Here is an 18,363-nt window from a genome sequence, read left to right as displayed (position 1 = left end):
TAAAGCCTGCCTTCTGAGATGGTGTTGCAGCAGGTCTGTTGGGTTTATTTTCACCATTACTACTGTAGCTCTGCCTCCTGGGCAGATTGTCAGCTTTCTCTTACTCATGTGTGATATAACATCATTCCTATTTCATAGAGGCTTGAGAGAAACAGAAGCAGCAATCACATTTCCAGACAAACAGTGATCATAGAGCAGAGTGTTGAAGTTAAAACAGTTTAAAATCTCACACCTGCAATCCCATCTCTGGGGAGCAGAGAGCAGGACAATCAGGTTTTAAAGGCCATCCTTGCCTACATAACAAGTTCAAGGCAAGCCTGGGTGACAGCTTGCATGTGTACAATTTTGTCTCAAAAACAAACAATAAAACATAATGTTTAAAATGCACCTTTCTCCTCATGACTAGTTTGGGAACACTTTTAGCAAGTTGCTTAATCTGTTTTAATTCTCAATTACTAATTAGTTCTGTGAAGATAATGTAACAAGTGCCTTCTGTGAGAAAAATGCATGCAGAATAGCTCGTCCAAGCACATCGTGGCTGTGATGATTGTGAATTATTTTGTCATTGATGAGTAATGAATTCCTTGTTTGCTTTTACTCTCTGTGTATAAAACTCGATATAGCCGAATTCTGGGAATAAATGGTGTTGCTTCTCATGGAAGTGAAAGAAATAAATTTATTCTTTGAGTGTGTGTGTGTGTGTGTGTACGTGTACATGGCTCATATGGTAGCTTTTTTTCCCTACTGTGTGTGGCCCAGGGAACAAACTCTGGTTTCAGGCTTGATGGCAAGTACCTTTAACATGCTGATCCAGCCTACTGGACCAGAAATCAAAAAAAAATTTCATGGTGGTGAGTACATTTTATTTGAACATTCAGGAGGCAGAAACAGGTAGATCTCTGTATGTTTAAGGTCAACCACAGGTTCTGTAGTGAGACCTATCTCAGAACAAACAAATGAGTGGAAATATTTAAAAAAAAAATTGCACAACTTCTCCAACTTGGGTCTCAAAATTTTACTAGGGGGAATGTTTAGGACGTGTGCCTAGGCTGTAAGTACAGGTAGAAAATGAGCATAATACTGTTACTGACTTTCAGCTCAAGAATGTAAAACAATTAGTGATTGCTGAATGGAGTATTACTTATTCTGAGAAGTGGGTGTCATGAGGGATGTCTTTATCTGAATGTCCAAATCATGTGGTAGCAGAAAATCAGGAGCCTTTGCCCTTGAATCTTGTAAGGAATTTATTTTTTTTAGCCCAAATAGTAATTTGCCAAGGAAAAAAAAGTCATTTCTCAGAAAAAAATCTTTTTTTTTTCATGAATTGTATCATTGCTTTTATTTCCGTTTATTATTTTTTTTTTTTTTTAAAGAAAAAAAAGTATCCGTTCTCAGGGCTTTGACCATTTACATCTGTTCTCAGGGCTTTGGCCATTTACATCTGTTCTCAGGGCTTTGACCATTTACATCTGTTCTCAGGGCTTTGGCCATTTACATCTGTTCTCAGGGCTTTGGCCATTTACATCTGTTCTCAGGGCTTTGGCCATTTATATCTGTTCTCAGGGCTTTGGCCATTTACTATTGACAGAGAAATCCTTTTTTTTTGGTTTTTTGAGACAGGATTTCTCTGTATAGCCCTGGCTGTCCTGGAACTCACTTTGTAGACCAGGTTGGCCTTGAACTCAGAAATCTGCCTGTCTCTGCCTCCCGAGTGATGAGTGAGGGAATTAAAGGTGTGCGCGACCACGCCTGGCGACAGAGGAATTCTTTAAAGATTTCAATTTATTTAGAAAAAGAAATGTATATAAAAAGTGTGTGTTTTCTAAGAAAGGACTAAATTATTGGTGGCAAAGTGAGCAATCATGACCTCCCCATTTCTGGTGACTCTGACTGCTGCTATGTCATCAGAGAGATTAGAATAATTTTCCTAAACCATTTTTTAAAAAAATCTGTGAGGTTGTTGGGAAAGTAGCAGAGAAGTTAGCAACAAATGCACTAAAAGTCTCTTGTCACTGTCATCATTCCAGGCACCAGCAGATGGACCCACGGACAGGACATAGTCCCCTCCAGTATTGGTGTCAAAACTTTGTATGCAGGAGTCTCCCATGCCTGAGCCAGTTATTAGGCCGAGTAAAAGCCGTTTCCTGGTGCTCTGAGTGGGTAGTGTCTCCAGTTTCACTGCGTGGTGGTCTTGCTGTCCACTCTCTGTCCATCTGGTGTCTGCAAAATACCTGGAGAGCAAGGAGGCGGCGGGTCAGGTAGCTTCCTACCTCACAGTCTTCTGGAGCAGCACAGGAGGATGCAACCAGGGCTGACGGGATACTTGCAAAACTAGGACAGAGTAAAACCCCGTAAGGTGAAGCCCTGCTTCTACCTCTCTTCCTCTGAGGAAACTGCCTAGCTCTGGTACAGGATACTCACTGAGCCTGGTTTTAGCCAGGAGACCAAGAAACTCTGGGAAGGAAGATGTATTCCAAAGCGCCAGGGATTGACAAGGATAGAAACAGACCTTCCACACGCTGAGAAAGGCTTTCAGTATCCTCCCCTGCAATATCAATGTCCAGGACACAGGCAGCCCACAATCACTTTCCAATACAGGGCCCTAAACCAATATTTTAATCAAATCTTTTATTTGTGTCTTCTGTCATAATAAATCTCAACTTCCTTGTCCAATGCTGAGGTCCCTCTTTGCATTCCATCCTGGATTTCTGCCCTTGTCCTTGTGGTTTTTGTTGTTCTTTAGGGCTGGGTCCTAACTGTATATAAATGTACCTGTTCCTCCTGCTTCTGATCCTCCTCCTCCTCCTCCTTCTCTTCCTCCTCCTTCTCTTCCTCCTGGTCTAGTCACCACCCTCATACATAAGTGTGACCTAGAAACAATTACGCCAACCTGCATTTCACATCAATCTTGTAGAACTTAGCTATTTGATTCATATCCTCTTGATTTATTTATAGTGTTCCTAAATATGTGATTTTTCTGTATAGTTGGGCGCTTAAGTAAGCATTGTAAACTAAAAGGATTTGACCTAACAGTGAATTTGTGATTGAAATAATTGAATTTCTAAGTTGCTTCAAGAAAATTTAATAATTTTATGAGATTCTATGAGAAGCTTTGAATTAAATATCAGAGAATGCTTAGTTTAAGAAAGAAAGTAAGCAAGCATTGTGGTGTTTTTGTTTTGGAATTATAGTGTCAAGTCAGCAGTAGCGATAAGAGTGTTATAATCCGTTTAATATGCCTGAGTCTTAGTGCTTTAATCTATAAAATAGAGATGTTAATATCTTCTTGATAGTCTTATTATGAGAATCGGAAGTGATGCACGTCAAATATCTGCAAATCACGGGCCTGTAGGCGGTTACTATTAGTGTTTTGATCTTTTAATGATATTGCATAGTCCTTAGTATACAAGTCTTTTACCTCGTTGGCAACATTTATTCATAGGTATTTTATTCTTTTGCATTCTTTTCAATGCAAGTGCTTTCTTAGTTTCTATTTTGGGGTGCCCATTGCTAGCATGTAGAAACATAGCTGCTGGGCTAGGGGTGCAGCTGAATGGTAGAACATTTGCCTTGGGTAACAAGGGTCTAGGCTCTGTCTCCAAACCAACAAAAGGGCTGTAATTGAGAAATACAGTTGCTCTTTCTGTGCCAACTTTATATGCTGAAATTTTGTTCCGTTTATTAGCTTGAATGGTGTTTGCTGTATTCTGTGTGGTTTCCACATAGAAGATTATGTCATCTCTGAATAGATGTATTTTATCTTTCCCTTTTCGGTTTTGTTGTCTTTTTTGCCAATGGCTAAAGTTTCAGTATAATGTTGAGTAGTAAAATAGTGGTAGAACTAGGTGTCCTTATATTGTTCCTGATCTTCCAGGGAAAGCTGCTATTTTTTTTTTTTTTTTATGACACTGTATACATATAATTTCCTTCATTCATATTTATCCCTTCCCCACCATAGTCCCTCTCTGCTTTACACATGTATTACACATGCATTGCACATGCTTTACACATGCATTGCACATGCTTTACACATGCATTGCACATGCATTGCAAATGCATTGCACATGCATTACACATGCTTTACACATGCATTGCACATGCATTACACATGGTTTATGCATGCATTACACGTACATTATATGTAGGAGGAAGCATGTTGTATTTATCCTCCTTGTTCACTCTACCTCTTTAGTACTGCTTACTTTTCTTGTTGCTGTAATGACATACCCGACAGAGAGACTTAAGAAAGGACGGGTTTATTTGTATTCACAGACTGAGAGTATAGTCTATCATTGAGGAGAGAGCATGGTGGGGACACGAAGCAGTTATTCACACAGTATCCATACTCAGCAAGCAGAGAGAAATGAACTCTGGTGCTCAACTTGGTTTCTTCTTGTCTGATCTGAGACCCCAGCCCATGGGATAGTGTACCCACATTTAGGGACAGTCTTTCTACACAATATAAAACTCCCTCATAGGCATCCCCAGAAGTTTGTTTCCAGGGCGATGTTTTCAAGTTGATAATCAAGAAGCACCATTACCGGTGCCTTTCTCCCTGTATAGTCTCCCTTTTCTAGTTGGATGTTTTCCACACACACTACCACTCAGTCAGGAAGCAAAGAGTGAATCCTGCTGTTCCTTTTATTTCTGTTTGTTTTTCTTTTCAGTCCAGCACCACTAGTGAGATGATTGCCCCCTTTGGAGTGGGTCTTCTTCCATTTAAACCTCCCTGGGAACACTTTTCCAGACAATACCTGGAGATATGTCGCATAGATGATTCTAAATCTAGTCAAGTTGACAGTGAATTAACCAGCACAATGTGCATGTGTACTCTGTATACGAAAGAAAACATGCAATGCTTATCTTTCTGATGCAGCTTACTTTGTTTACTATGATGATGTCTCAGTTCTGTCTTTTTAAAATATATATTTCAGTTTTATTCCTTTTTATGGTTGAGTAATATGCCACTGTGTATATATACCATATTCTCATTGTTCACTCATCTCTTTTTATGGTTGAGTAATATGCCACTGTGTATATATACACCATATTCTCATTGTTCACTCATCTCTTTTTATGGTTGTGTAATATGCCACTGTGTATATATACCATATTCTCATTGTTCACTCATCTCTTTTTNTCTCATTGTTCACTCATCTCTTTTTATGGTTGTGTAATATGCCACTGTGTATATATACCATATTCTCATTGTTCACTCATCTCTTTTTATGGTTGAGTAATATGCCACTGTGTATATATACCATATTCTCATTGTTCATTCATCTCTTTAAATTTTTTTTATTTGTTTATGTGTGTAAGTATTTTGCCTGCACGTATGTAAAGTGCACCATGTGTGTACAGTGCCTCCCAAGTCCAGAAGAGGGCATTAGCTCCCTAAGAACTGAAGTTGTAGACAGTAGTGAGCTGCTGTGTGAGTGATGGGAACAGAACTTGAGTCTTCTGTAAGTAAGCAACCAGTGCTCTTAACTGCTGAACAATCTCTCCACCTGTCTGTTTATTTCTTGGTTGTATATCTAAGCTGCAGAGGAAAACAAACAGAAACACTTCAAATTGTAGGCACAGGCTAGGAATGAAAGGCCTCTAATAGTTCAAGTAACAGCAAGAATTGATAATGGGCTCTCTGAAAAGGAACGATAAACAGCAAACCCTTTATTTTAAAGTGTTTAAAATTTTAGTTACTATATTAGAGTCATTGAGGTAAGGTCTTAAAGGTATAAAGGTGAGAAGACAGGTATCTAGTTGTATTCTTGTATAGATGGAGATCCATTTATCCCAGCACCAAGTGCTGAAGAGATTGTCTTTTCTCCAAAGCTTTCTTTGATACCTTTGTTAAAATTTAGTTGGCTGTAGATGCTTGGGCTTATTTCTGGCTCCTCTCTTCTGTTTCGTGAGTCCATGTGACTCTATTGCTAGTGTGGTGCGAGTTTTGTTATTGGGTCTTTGTAATATAATTGAGGCCAAGTATTGGGATACATGGAGCTTTGCTTTCTTCATAGGATTGTTTTGTCTGTTCAGGAACATTTGTACTTAAATGTGAGCTTCAGAATTTTTTTGTTTTCAAGTTCTATTTAGAATACCATTAAAATTTTGGTTTTGATTACACTGACATATAGATTGTGTTCATTAATGAAGCCAGTATTTTTTATGAATCTGAGTTTGAGAAATCTTTCCATATTCCATTTTCTTCTTCAATTTCTTCAGTGTTTTTAAAAATTTATTTTTTAAATTATGTACATACATATATCTGCTTATGTGTGGATTTGTGCCTCTGTGTAGTGTTCTGAGAGACCAGAAGAGGATATTGCATTCCCTGCTGCTGGAGTTATTATAGGAGGTTGTGAACTGCCTGTTAGCTCTGGGAACCTAACTTGGGTCCTCTGCAAGAGTGGTTTGCATTCGTAACCATGGAGGCTTCTCTCTGGCCCCTTACAGTGTTTCACAGTTTTTACTGTAGTTCTTTTACTTCTGTGGCTAGGCTTATCCTTAGGTACTTTATTCAGTGGGAAGATGTTGTGTGGATTTTTCCCTCTGATTTCTTTCTCAGCAAGTTTGTTACAAGTACATAGAAAAGTACTTTGTGCTAATTTTATATCATGTTACTTTGCTGAAATTGTTTAAGATCTACGAGTTTTCTGATGGAGTCTGGAGAGACTTAAGTTTAAGGTCATAATATCTGCAAACAGGGATAGTTTGCCTTCTTTCCTTAGCTCTTGAAGACTTTAAGAGCTGTTTTAACAGGTATAGAGAGAGTGGGTACTCTTATCTAATTTTCATTTCAAACAAATGCTCTCACTTTTCTCCTGTAACAGTGTTGGTTATGTGGTTAAGATGGGAGCATTTATTATGTTGAGATATAGTACTCCTAGAACTGGGGGTTTTATCGTAAAGGGATGTTGAACTTCGTCAAAGGCCTTTTGAGGATCTATTGTTATGTGATTTTTGTTTTTTAAATTTTGAGATCATGAGCTAGATTAATATTGATTTGTGTGTGTTGACTCATCCTGTCATCCGAGAAATAAAGTCCATTTGGTCTTGGTATATGATCTTTGAAATGTGTTCTTGAATTTAGTTTGTAATTATTTTATTGAATATTTAGACTTTTTATTTATAGTACATGTGTGTGTATGTGAGTACATGCCTGCCATGATATGTATGTAGAGTTGGTTCTTTTCCACCTTTTTGTCTGTTCTGGGAATCAAACTCAGGTTTCAGGCTGGTGGAAAGTACTATTTTTTTTTTTTAATTTTTATTTCATGTGCATTGATGCTTTGACTGTAGGTATGTCTGTGTAAGAGTACCAGAACCCCTGGAGCTAGCATTACAGACAGTTGTGAGCTGCTGTGAGAGTGCTGGAATTTAAACCCAGGTCCTCTGGAAGAATAGCCAGTGCCCTTAACTGCTGAGCCATCTCTCCATCTGTACTTTAAATGTTTAAAAATTATTTTATTTTTTAATTCATATGGGTGTGTTGCCTGCGTGTAAGTCTGTGCACCATGCACACACTTTGTGCCTGAGGAAGCTAGCAGAGGGTTTCAAATATCTTAGAGCTGGAGTTACAGATGGTTGAGAGCTGTGGTGTGTGTGCGTCCTGGAAATTAAAACCCAGGTCCTCTAAAGAGTACCTACTACTCTTTAATTGCTGAGCCGTCTCTCCATTCCCTGGAGAGCATCTTTACTTGCTGAGCCATTTTATTGGCTCTTTATTGAGAATTGTTACATCTATGTTTCTGGGAGTTTAGTCTGTTGTTTTCCTTTCTCTCTGTCTGTCTCTGTGTGTGTGTGTGTGTGTGTGTGTGTGTGTGTGTTTGTCTTTGTGTGTCTTTCTCTGGTTTTTGGTATTGAGGTACTAATAGCTTTATAGATGGGGTTTGTAGTATCCTTTCCCTTTCCCATTGTATTTTATGGAATAGGATAAAGAACACTGATGTCAGGTCTTTAATGGTCCAGTAGCATCCAGCAGTGAATCTGTACCATCCTGGACTTTTGTTGTTGTTGAGAGACTGTTATTTCTTCAATCTGTTATTTGTTTTAGTCAGGGTAGGATGTTGGTGTTTTCTATCACTTCTGCTTCATTCATTTAAAATAAGTCTTTCCTCAGATATTTAGTCTATCTATTTCCACTTGATTTAAGTTTTTCTCATGTCTAGACTTTCTATCAGTTTAGGATATGTTTTAAATATTCTGTATTGATTTTGTGTATTGTTTGTATATCTGTATGGCATCTCTGTGCACATGTGTGTGATATCTCTGTGTGTACATGTGTGTGAGCAAGAATGCCTGTATATGTATGTGCATGTTAGAAGATGATATTGGGTGTCTTCCTCACTCACTCTCCACTTTATTTTTAAGATATTTTAAAAGTGTTTTGCCTACACACACACACACACACACACACACACACACACACACACACACACACACTGTGTACCTGGTGTCCTTGGAGGCTAGGAGAGGACACAGATTGCCTCGGAACTGGAGTTACACATAGTCCTGAGTTACTATGTGGGTGCTCCACTCCTTTGACTTTGTCAGGATCTCACGGTGTAGTCTTGGCTGGCCTGGAATTCACTGTAGAAACCAGGCAGGCCTTGAACTCACATGTCTGCTTCTGCTTCTGCTGAGGTAAAAAGCATTAGCCACCATGCCCAACATTAGTTTTTGAGATGTATCTTTCACTGAGCTTAAGTAAATCCCACGAATTCCCCTGTCTCTGTCTTCCCAACACTGGAGTCATAGGGTGTGTGTGTGTGTGTGTGTGTGTGTGTGTGTGTGGTTTCACAAGGTGTGTGTGTGTGCGTGTTGGTTTCTCTCCTCTCTTTTTTCTCCTCATTGTGTTATTCCCCCTTTCTTTTCTTTTTTCTCTTTTGTTCTTTTCCTTTCCCTGCCTTCCCCTCAGTGATCCATGTCTTGATGTGTGAGACTGCACATGTGTGCATGATGGGGTGGTGGTGTATTCACACTTGTGTTGCACCCATGCACTTGGAAGCCAGGGTAGGATGTTGGTGTTTTCTGTCACTTCTGTCTTATTCATTTGAAATAAGTCTCTCCTCGGCAAAGAGTTCACTAATTAATTAATTAGTTAATTAATCTGGATATGCTGATGGCCAGCAAGTCCCAGTAACCCTCTGTCCTTTTTCCCCCAGCATTAAGGTTTTAGGCATGCATGGCTACACCAGTGTAGCCCTGACGTTGGAGATCCAAAGTCAGGCCCTCATGCTTGCTGTGTGGCAGGCATGTTAGTGATTGAAACACCTCCCTAGCTTTCTCTGTAGAGTTTGTAGATTTCATCCCTCTTTTCATCTTTGATTTTGTTAGTTTTCTCTTTTTTCAGTTTGGTTAGAGGGATTATTAGTCTTATATAAGTAAGTAAATGTGTATGTGTGTGTGTGATGTATATGTATGTGTGTGAGATGCATGTGTGTGTGTGTGTGTGAGATGCATGTGTGTGTGTGTGTGTGTGAGATGCATGTGTATATATGTATGTGTGTGTGATGTATATGTATGTGTGTGAGATGCATGTGTGTGTGAGATGCATGTGCGTGTGAGAGAGATGTGTGTGTGTGTGTGAGATGCATGTGTATATATGTATGTGTGTGTGATGTATATGTATGTGTGTGAGATGCATGTGTGTGAGATGCATGTGTGTGTGAGAGAGATGCATGTGTGTGAGATGCATGTGTGTGTGAGATGCATGTGTGTGTGAGAGAGATGCATGTGTGTGAGATGCATGTGTGTGTGAGATGCATGTGTGTGTGACATGCATGTGTATATATGTATGTGTGTGTGTGATGTATATGTATGTGTGTGAGATGCATGTGTGTGTGAGATGCATGTGCGTGTGAGAGAGATGTGTGTGTGTGTGAGATGCATGTGTATATATGTATGTGTGTGTGATATATGTGTGTGTGATGCATGTGTGTGTGCATTGCCTTCTGTTATCACGCATCCCATTTATTTATTATTGTATGTGTACATGATGTATGAATGTTTGGCTATGCCATAGCATATGTCCAGAAGTCAGTTCAATGTTGGTTCTCTTCCTGTATCCTTCTCTATTTTTATTTAGTTTTATTTCTTTAATTTTCTTTTTTAAACGTGAGGATTAGAGAGATGGCTCACCAATTTAGAGCACTTGTTGCTTTTTCAGAGGATCAGGTTCACAACTGTCATAACTCCAATTTCAGGGGATCTGATACCTTCTTTTGACTTATTGGGCACTAACTACCCATGAGATGTACACATAAAAATTTAAAAATGATTTTTAAATTGCACTTTATTCTCTCTCTCTCTCTCTCTCTCTCTCTCTGTGTGTGTGTGTGTGTGAGTGTGTGTGTGTATAGAAGCTGTGAGATACATATGGAGGCCAGAGGACTGTTTGTTGGAGTTGGTTCTCTCCTACCTTGTAGGCCTGGGAATAGACCTTCAGGATTGGTGGCAAGCACCTATATTCACTAAGTTATCCTCACTCAACCTTTGTTCTTTGAGATGGGGTCTTTCACTGAACCGGGAGCTCACTGGTTAACTAGACTGCCTGGCTGGTGCCTTCAGGATCTTTCTGTCTCTTTCCCCCTGCTGGTTCTATGTGGACTTGCTCAGGCTCCAAAATCTGTGGTCTGCCAGTGCTGTCTTCACCATTTCACCTTTGGTTCGTTGTATACCAGTGGCCTCTGCTGGTCACAGTTAACATTACAGTCTGTGGGTTGTCAAGAGTCCTAGTTTAGATCCCCAAGTCAGTTTATGCTTTAGGAAGGGGTTGTGCCTCTAGTGCACTGGGAGTCTGGGGAGGGAGCAAGAGCAGCACTTGAGGACTTGTCACTGTGCTCTGTCAGTCTGCTAAAGAGCTTCGTGGGTATAGCTGCTCTGGTAGTTCTAGGAGATGCATTCTCATAGTAAACTTCAGGTTCGCTTGGTTTTTATAGTCGTTACACCCTCTCTTCTACTATGATCGCTGAGCCTTAAGTGGAAGAATTGTATTATAGATGTATCGGTTGGATCTGGGCACCACATGATCTCTTGTTCTCTGTACTTGAGGTTTTCTGGAATGGCCTCTCTCTGTTACATAGAGAATTTTTTTTTTTTTTTTGATGAGGTTTGTAAACTACACTTATGGTTATAAGGATAAATATTTAGAGTTTTGTTGGGGATTAGGCTGATTTAGTGAAGTGGTAATTGTAGGTTCTCTTCCAAGATCCACTTGACTATCCCTGCCTTGGTAGTTGGCTAGGTTTCTAGTATCTGCCAGGGTTTCCTTCTTGTCGAGCAGGTCTTTTATTTATTTATTTATTTATTTGAACAATTTTAAAAAGGTTTATTTACTTATTTTATGCTTATGAATACACTGTTGCTGTTTTCAGACACACCAGAAGAGGGTAACAGATCCCATTACAGATGGTTGTGAGCCACCATGTGGTTGCTGGTAATTGAACTCAGGACCTCTAGAAGAGCAGTCAGTGCTCTTAACCACTGAGCCATCTCTCCAGTCTCATTGAGCAGTTCTTAAGTGCATTTAGAGAGCTGTTGGATACCACCAAGTGGTATACTTCTCTTGCAGCAACCTTTAGGGTTATCATGCCATGCTGACCATTGTTCTGGTTCATAGGTCTCATAGTGGCTGCCCAAACAAAACCTGAATAACAATGATACCACTGGACATGCTAACATGGAAGGGGAGAGCTCAAGAGGCCTCAACTATAGACAAGAAACTATAGGCGACTAAGTAGTACTAAAAGCAGGAGAAATAATCTTCCCTAAAGAAGAGATGCAGTTTGGTGATCCAGTACCCAAGTGGTCACCTCTGAAATCATATACATACAAGTAATATTAGGTGGATAGAACATGTTGTATTTATATGCTAATTAACACACACACACACACACTACCACCACCACCACCACCACTACCACGACCAATTAAAGAAAAAAAGCCATAAATTAGAAAGCAAAGGGGTAGGGGAAGGGTGAAATGATGTAAATATATTACCAATTAAAACATAAAAAATAAAATAAAATAAAAATAAAAAATTATTATGAAAAATAAAAACAAATCTTAAAAGAACCCATCTGTTAAATAGTGTTGGGTGTAATGGCTGTGCTTTTGATTCCACCATTTGGGAAGCACGGGCAGTTGGACCTCAGTGAACTTGAGGCCAGCTAAAGCTATGTGGTGAGGTCGTCTCAACAGTACAATAATTGAATCTCTTAAAGCTCAGCGACTCCCAGGGCACTGGAGGCACAACCCCTTCCTGAAGCATAAACTGACGGGGGATCTAAACTAGGACTCTCGACAGCCCCCAGCCTGTGATGTTAACTGTGAGCAGGCTCTGTTTGAGGAAACCTGTGGATGTACAGTGGTCCACTGCAGTTGCAGAGTGTTTAATGTCTGCTTCTTACAGTTTTTCCACACCTGATTCTTTGTCACTTGAGGAATTTGTATGTGACTATGGGTATGTAAGCATCTAGAGTCAATATGTAAATCAAACATTTACTTGGAATAAGTAATAAAAATAATTTAAAATAAGTCTGATATATATAATATATACATATATAATTTTGATATTTATTGGATTAAAGCAAAATTATATAATAACACAGCTATGGTTGTTTATGTATTATGTCTGAATATTTGATAACACAAAATCTTCAAGATTTTTTACAGAATGGTTCAGTATTTTGATTTTATAATCATGAATAGAATACCACTTATATATAGGACAAAATGGCAGAAATATGTTTGAGGTTATTTCATAAATCATTGAGAAAGTTTTGTCCTATGCCCAGGGCAAAATAACATATTTTTGTGAAGTTGAAATCAGCAATACAAACAAAGGCTTTTAAAATCAAACTTTTTAACCTAATATACTCCAGAGATATACAAATTTGATGCTTCCATTTCTTAATGATGCCATTAAGAAATGGCAGTAGTAAAATACTTAAAGGTCTTTGTTTTCTGTAATTAAACAATTGTGTTTCTATGAGGGCAAGCTATTTGGTTTTTTTTTTTTGTTTGTTTGTTTGGTTTTGTTTTTGTTTTTTCAAGACAGGGTTTCTCTGTGTAGCCCTGGCTGTCCTGGAACTCACTTTGTAAACCAGACTAGCCTTGAACTCAGAAATCTGCCTGCTTCTGCCTCCCAAGTGCTAGGATTAAAGGCATGCGCCACCACTGCCCAGCTGAGGGCGAGCTATTTGTATGTGAAGCTCCTACACTGGTCTTGAACACAAGCCATGTGTTTCCAGCAGGGTATAATCGCTTTGCATGGTGTGATGGCATGTCAGCACAAAAACCCAGGACTGCCATGAAGTCATGTGCCGTGGGAGCACGTGCTGCCAGAAATACTCCAGATTCATTCATAGTTGTTTTTTAAAATTAATTTTTGGTTGTTGCACTTTCAGAAAGCTTTAACTGTTGCCATGGGGATCACAACTCACAGTTTAAGAAGTTGTGCTCTATAGCAATGAGCCTCTTGGCAGGTGGGTGGTTCCAGAAGTTAAGGTCCCTGGCTCCAGGCAGCAATTGGAGGCATGGAAGATGATTAAGGTCAGTCCCTAACCATCTGTGACAGATCACTTCACCCTGTCTGATCACTGCCTGAGCGGAGCCTCCTGTTGCCAGAACTTTTTTTTTGTGAAGGTCCAGCCTGCACTCTGACTACCACTGCTGTTTGTCTTACCCTGGGGCTGTGAGGTTGACTTCAACCCTGCTCTTTGTGCTTGGTACTTCTCAGGCCATCCAGGGTAACTCAGCTTTAGATAATGGATTCTCTCATGGTGGCACAGGCCAAGCAGCCCTGGAGACACAGTCAGGGACACAATTGGGCAGCTCTGAAGTGACCCAAACCCTGGCCCTGGGGCTATGAGAGCTGTAGGTTTGTTCTTTAGGAGGATCACCAGTCTTCTGTCCACACCAGGGCTGTCTGGTGGACTCTTGCGGCCCTTGTGCACCGCCACCTCCACTGGCACACCCCTTGTTCTTTGTGTCTCTGAATTTCTGTTTCTCAGCTCCTTTCCGCTGTCTCTCTTTACCATTTTCCATTGCTCTTTCCTTCATTGTGATAGTGTCTGCTTTTATTATACTGGCTCTCTTCCTACACCATGTCCCACACAAATGGCTTTAATCTGCAGTTTTACCCTGAAGTTAGGTTGCTGTTCTGTGTATGAAGGTTTGTTGTTGAGTTTTTGTGTTAGGAAGCTGCCTGCTGATTCCACCCTCCTCTGAGTGTTTACAAGAGGAGGTGCTGTGCTCTGTCCAATGCCTTTTCTGCATAGATTGAGACGCCTGTGAGGTTCTCCCTTTCTATTAATGCATAACATTGGTTGACTTACGTCTTCTGAGGTGGCATGTAACATTGATTACTGTTCTTATGCGGCACTGCTTGTGATAGGCAAATTGCACTTTTTAAACAGTATCAGTTACTTTTCTAACTTAGGTGAGTTCTGCATTTGTCCTTCATGTCACTTTCGGGGAGGTTAAAATACACAGTAATCTGTGATTACAGTCTGCTCCCTCCGGAGTCAGGTACGAAGCAAGGTTCCATTCTGGGAATGCATACTGGTGCTGTCCAGATTCCTGCTGTTCTGGAGGGTAGGCAGGCCAAGGGTGAGTGAGACCATACATTTTCTTACTGTTTTTCAGTGCCTCTTTTCTTCTTTCCTTCCCGCCTTCCCTCCTTCCCTCCTTCCTTCCTTCCCTCCTTCCTTCCTTCCTTCCTTCCTTCCTTCCTTCCTTCCTTCCTTCCTTCCTTCCTCTAATAAAATCTAGGTTCTGCATGAAAGGGAACATGGAGTATTTTTCTTCCCATTATTTCCTCTTCTCTGTTTAGACCTCTCTCTCTCCCTCCCCCCCTCTCCCTTTCACCCCCCCCCCACACACGCACGCGCACACACACACACACACACACACACACACACACGAGTATAAAGGCCTAGAGTTCCTGTTAGGGAGAAAACATGCAGTGGCTGGCACCAGCTCACTCACATCACTTGGTTCTTGAATGAATGTTTGTGCACTGCTCTAAGTGCTTGCATATTTCCTTGAGTTCTAGCATGGCTGGCTCTGGAGGTGTTAATGATTTCTTTCCTTTTTTTTAAGTGTCTCTGTGTGGACTGACGCTGAGAGGAGCCACTACCCTGGTGCCCTGGCGGTCTGCCTTTGTTCATTTCTCTGCGGTCTTGTAACAATTGCTTCCATATTGCTTTTCATTTCTCTTTAGGCACTATTTATTGTACTTAATGACACCAACTTTTCTTGTAGAACCCTTTCTATTTATTTTTTACCTCCTCTGACCTTTTCTGGAGGTCTCCCCACCTGCGCTCGCTATCTTGTGTCTTCAGTTATTTTTCCTAAGTTCCTTAGTTTGTTTCCAAGTTCACAGAGCGCCCTCTTAATGTTGTTTTTGTGAAACGTTCTAAAACTACATGAGTTTATTTTTCCTTCTCCACTTTTTATGGATCTTTTCTTTTGCCATCCCTGTTGTTACTTCTGATTCCATTTCCAGCTGCTTTCTTTCCATTATGAGAAGCTGTGTCTTAGAAGGCAGCTGTGGTTGGCTGGTTTGTTTTAAGAATTTCCATAGGGGGACCTTGTTTACCATAGTGGTAGAGCCTAATTTTTCACTGAGAAAGGCTCTGGGTTCAACTAGGAACCAAGTATATATGGTTATTGGATTGAGCTAGATGTTTCCATTTTCAGCTTCTCTTCTCTCACTGTCCTCCAAAATGTCCCCTAGTAGCCATTTTGTGATTCTCAGGTCTGGTCACCCTGTATATGGTCATGCAGTGGTTTTCTCTGTTTTTGTTTTGAGCGTCATGTGGATATCTCGCTATCTACTTGTACTATAAATGCTGTCTGTGGGGGTCTGGATTTTGGCTTTTTGTCTTAGTCACTCTGTTCAGTTTTATGTGACAATTGAGGTAGATTTAAAATGTTTGTGTGTGTGTGTGTGTGTGTGTGTACACGTGCATTCACGAGCATTACCTGCAGTCTATGCAGAACTCATTTTGTAATCACACTTAGAAAACTCCCCCATATAGTGCTAGGGCTGTTGCTGTTTGTGGAGTGCTTGCCAAGCTTGTCTCCGCACTACTTTACTTAAGCACTTGGAAGTGGTGGTGCGTGTCAGAAGTTCAACCTCACCCTCTGCTGGGAGCAAGTTTGCGGCCAACCTGGGGCATGTGAGAGCTTGTCTTGAGGACTAAACAAACCAACATCTTCAATATGGAGTTAGAATTTGTTGTTATCTGTTATATATGTGATCTCCCCACCACCACCACCTCCAACCATGCTTTTGTTTTGTTGGGAGCTTCAACATTGAAAAATTTTTAGAGCATCAGTCTGTTGTTACAGATACCGCTCTAAGGAGTCAGTCTGTGCACATGTACATATGCAGAGCTATGAGTGGGCACTGGTGTGCCATGGGGAGGCATGAGAGAGGAAGCAGTCACACAGGAATGCTGCTCTAGGCTACAGCAGAAACTGCTTTATATTTCATTCTAAGGTATTCGGAAGCCATTAGACTAAAAACCAACAAAAAAATGAGCAAGTAATATAAATAACATGGACCAGCTAAGTGGAGACCAAAGATAGCATGGTCGATTTTGAAAAGAACATGCATTAATACTGACTTATTATTTTTTATTTAAAAGGCTATTTTTAATTATATGTAGAATGTACAAATAAGCTGTTGGTCCATAATCTATGTTATAGACTTTTATTTGCTTTTCAACAAAGTTTTAAAAAAATAAATAGTACTGAACCTTGTTCCATGAACTTTTATTTTTTTCTTTTACTTTGCATATTAAAACAAGAACAACAACAGGGCTGGAGCAATGGTTCAGAGCATCTTTGCCAGGGACTCGGAACTGATTCTCAACACTCACATGGAAGTTCACAGGCATCCGTAGTTCCAGGGATTGCACACCCTCTCTGGCCTCTGTGGGCATCCAACATGCACATGGTGCACGAATAGACATGCTGGCAAAATACCCAACCATATGTAAATAAAACTAATGTAAAGTATTAAAAAGATAGGAATTTAATCCTATGAATTCAGTTAGCTGGTGAGCAGGTCATTATTAGAAGTTTGAAGTGACTGTAAGTTTGTACTAGCTATGTATGTCTTTTCCAGGCATAAATACTAAGAAGTTAAACCAGAATCCATTTGTTGCCACATTTCCTAATGATATATTAAAAGTATTCCCCCCATTTCTTTATACAGTAAGTTCTAATGCTGAAAGAGGTTTTGTGAATAACTGTTCTTTCCTGATAGGGCCGCCTGTCCTTGTCTTTCTGGTGTTAAGGGATGTAAATTTTGGATAGATTTGTAAAATATCAACAGAATTTAATGACTGTTATTAAATGTATGAGTTGCTAGACAAAGTCAGCAGTTGTTTTGTGTTGAAATTTTAAACAATAAGTCATTTATAGATAGTATAGTAGCCTTTAAATTGTTACCTGGGAATAAATGAAACGAACTGTCATTTTTATCAAATTATTGATGTGATTAATTTTGAAGAGTGCTTGAGAGATGAATGAAGGATAATGAAACATAGGAGTTATATTCTTCTGATCTTATTGAGTCCTTGTCTGTGTGTGCTACCTCTGTGGTCTTTGGGAAGATAATTGAACTTGTTTTAACCATCACATTCCTTATTTATATATGAATCTGTTAGTCTGTATTGGAGATGTTTTCATTTTACTCTTGCGGTTAGGTTTCATTATATTACTTAGGCTGGCATGGCACTATCACGCTGATCTTGTTCAGACTGGTATCAAATTCAGACTCCTGAGTGCTGGATTACAGATATGGGCTACTATTTCAGAATTAAAATTCATCTTTCAAAGTGTTTAGCTTAGTAGTTTTTAGTGCATACATGGTATTGTACAACCATATTTTTTCACTATTTCTAAAAGAAACTATCAATCAGTCACTCTGCTACCTTAGTTCCCTGTAATCATCGATGTACTTGTGTTTTTATGTATTTACCTATTTGGTATGTTTCAGGTAAATGACCTAATACAATGTATGCTCTTTGGAGACTTGTGGTAATCTCTGCAGCTGGTTCTCCCTTGCCACCTTCTGTACTGTCCTGCTGGACATTGAATCCAGGACCTTGTGTGTGTCTACAAGCACTCTGTCCTGAGCTGCCACCAGACCTCATTTGTCTATTCCCTTTTCTTCTGAGACAGGGTCTTCTTCTTCTGTCCTTGATCTCATAATCCTCCTGCCTCAGCCCCCTGAATGCTGGCATGTGTTGTCACTCTTGTCCCCAGCTATCTTCTTTGCATTGTGTTCTGTAGGCTCATCATGTGAAGGTATCCAGTACTTAATTCTTTTTTTTTTTTTTTTTT

At 39.8% G+C, this 18,363-nt stretch overlaps 1 non-coding gene across 1 annotated transcript; it reads right to left on the bottom strand.

Moving 5' to 3' along the window:
• Window positions 1-2,469: 2,469 nt before the first annotated feature.
• LOC115029270 lies at window positions 2,470-2,600 on the bottom strand. Its single transcript, XR_003834847.1, has one exon. It is a non-coding gene; the product is annotated as a small nucleolar RNA SNORA71 (small nucleolar RNA).
• Between the last annotated feature and the right edge of the window lie 15,763 nt (window positions 2,601-18,363).

The sequence above is a fragment of the Mus caroli genome, chromosome 14 (genome assembly GCF_900094665.2).
Source record: "Mus caroli chromosome 14, CAROLI_EIJ_v1.1, whole genome shotgun sequence".
Lineage (NCBI taxonomy): Eukaryota > Metazoa > Chordata > Mammalia > Rodentia > Muridae > Mus > Mus caroli.
The sequence above is the reverse complement of the archived record's forward strand: the minus strand, read 5'-3'. Positions and strand labels throughout refer to the sequence as shown.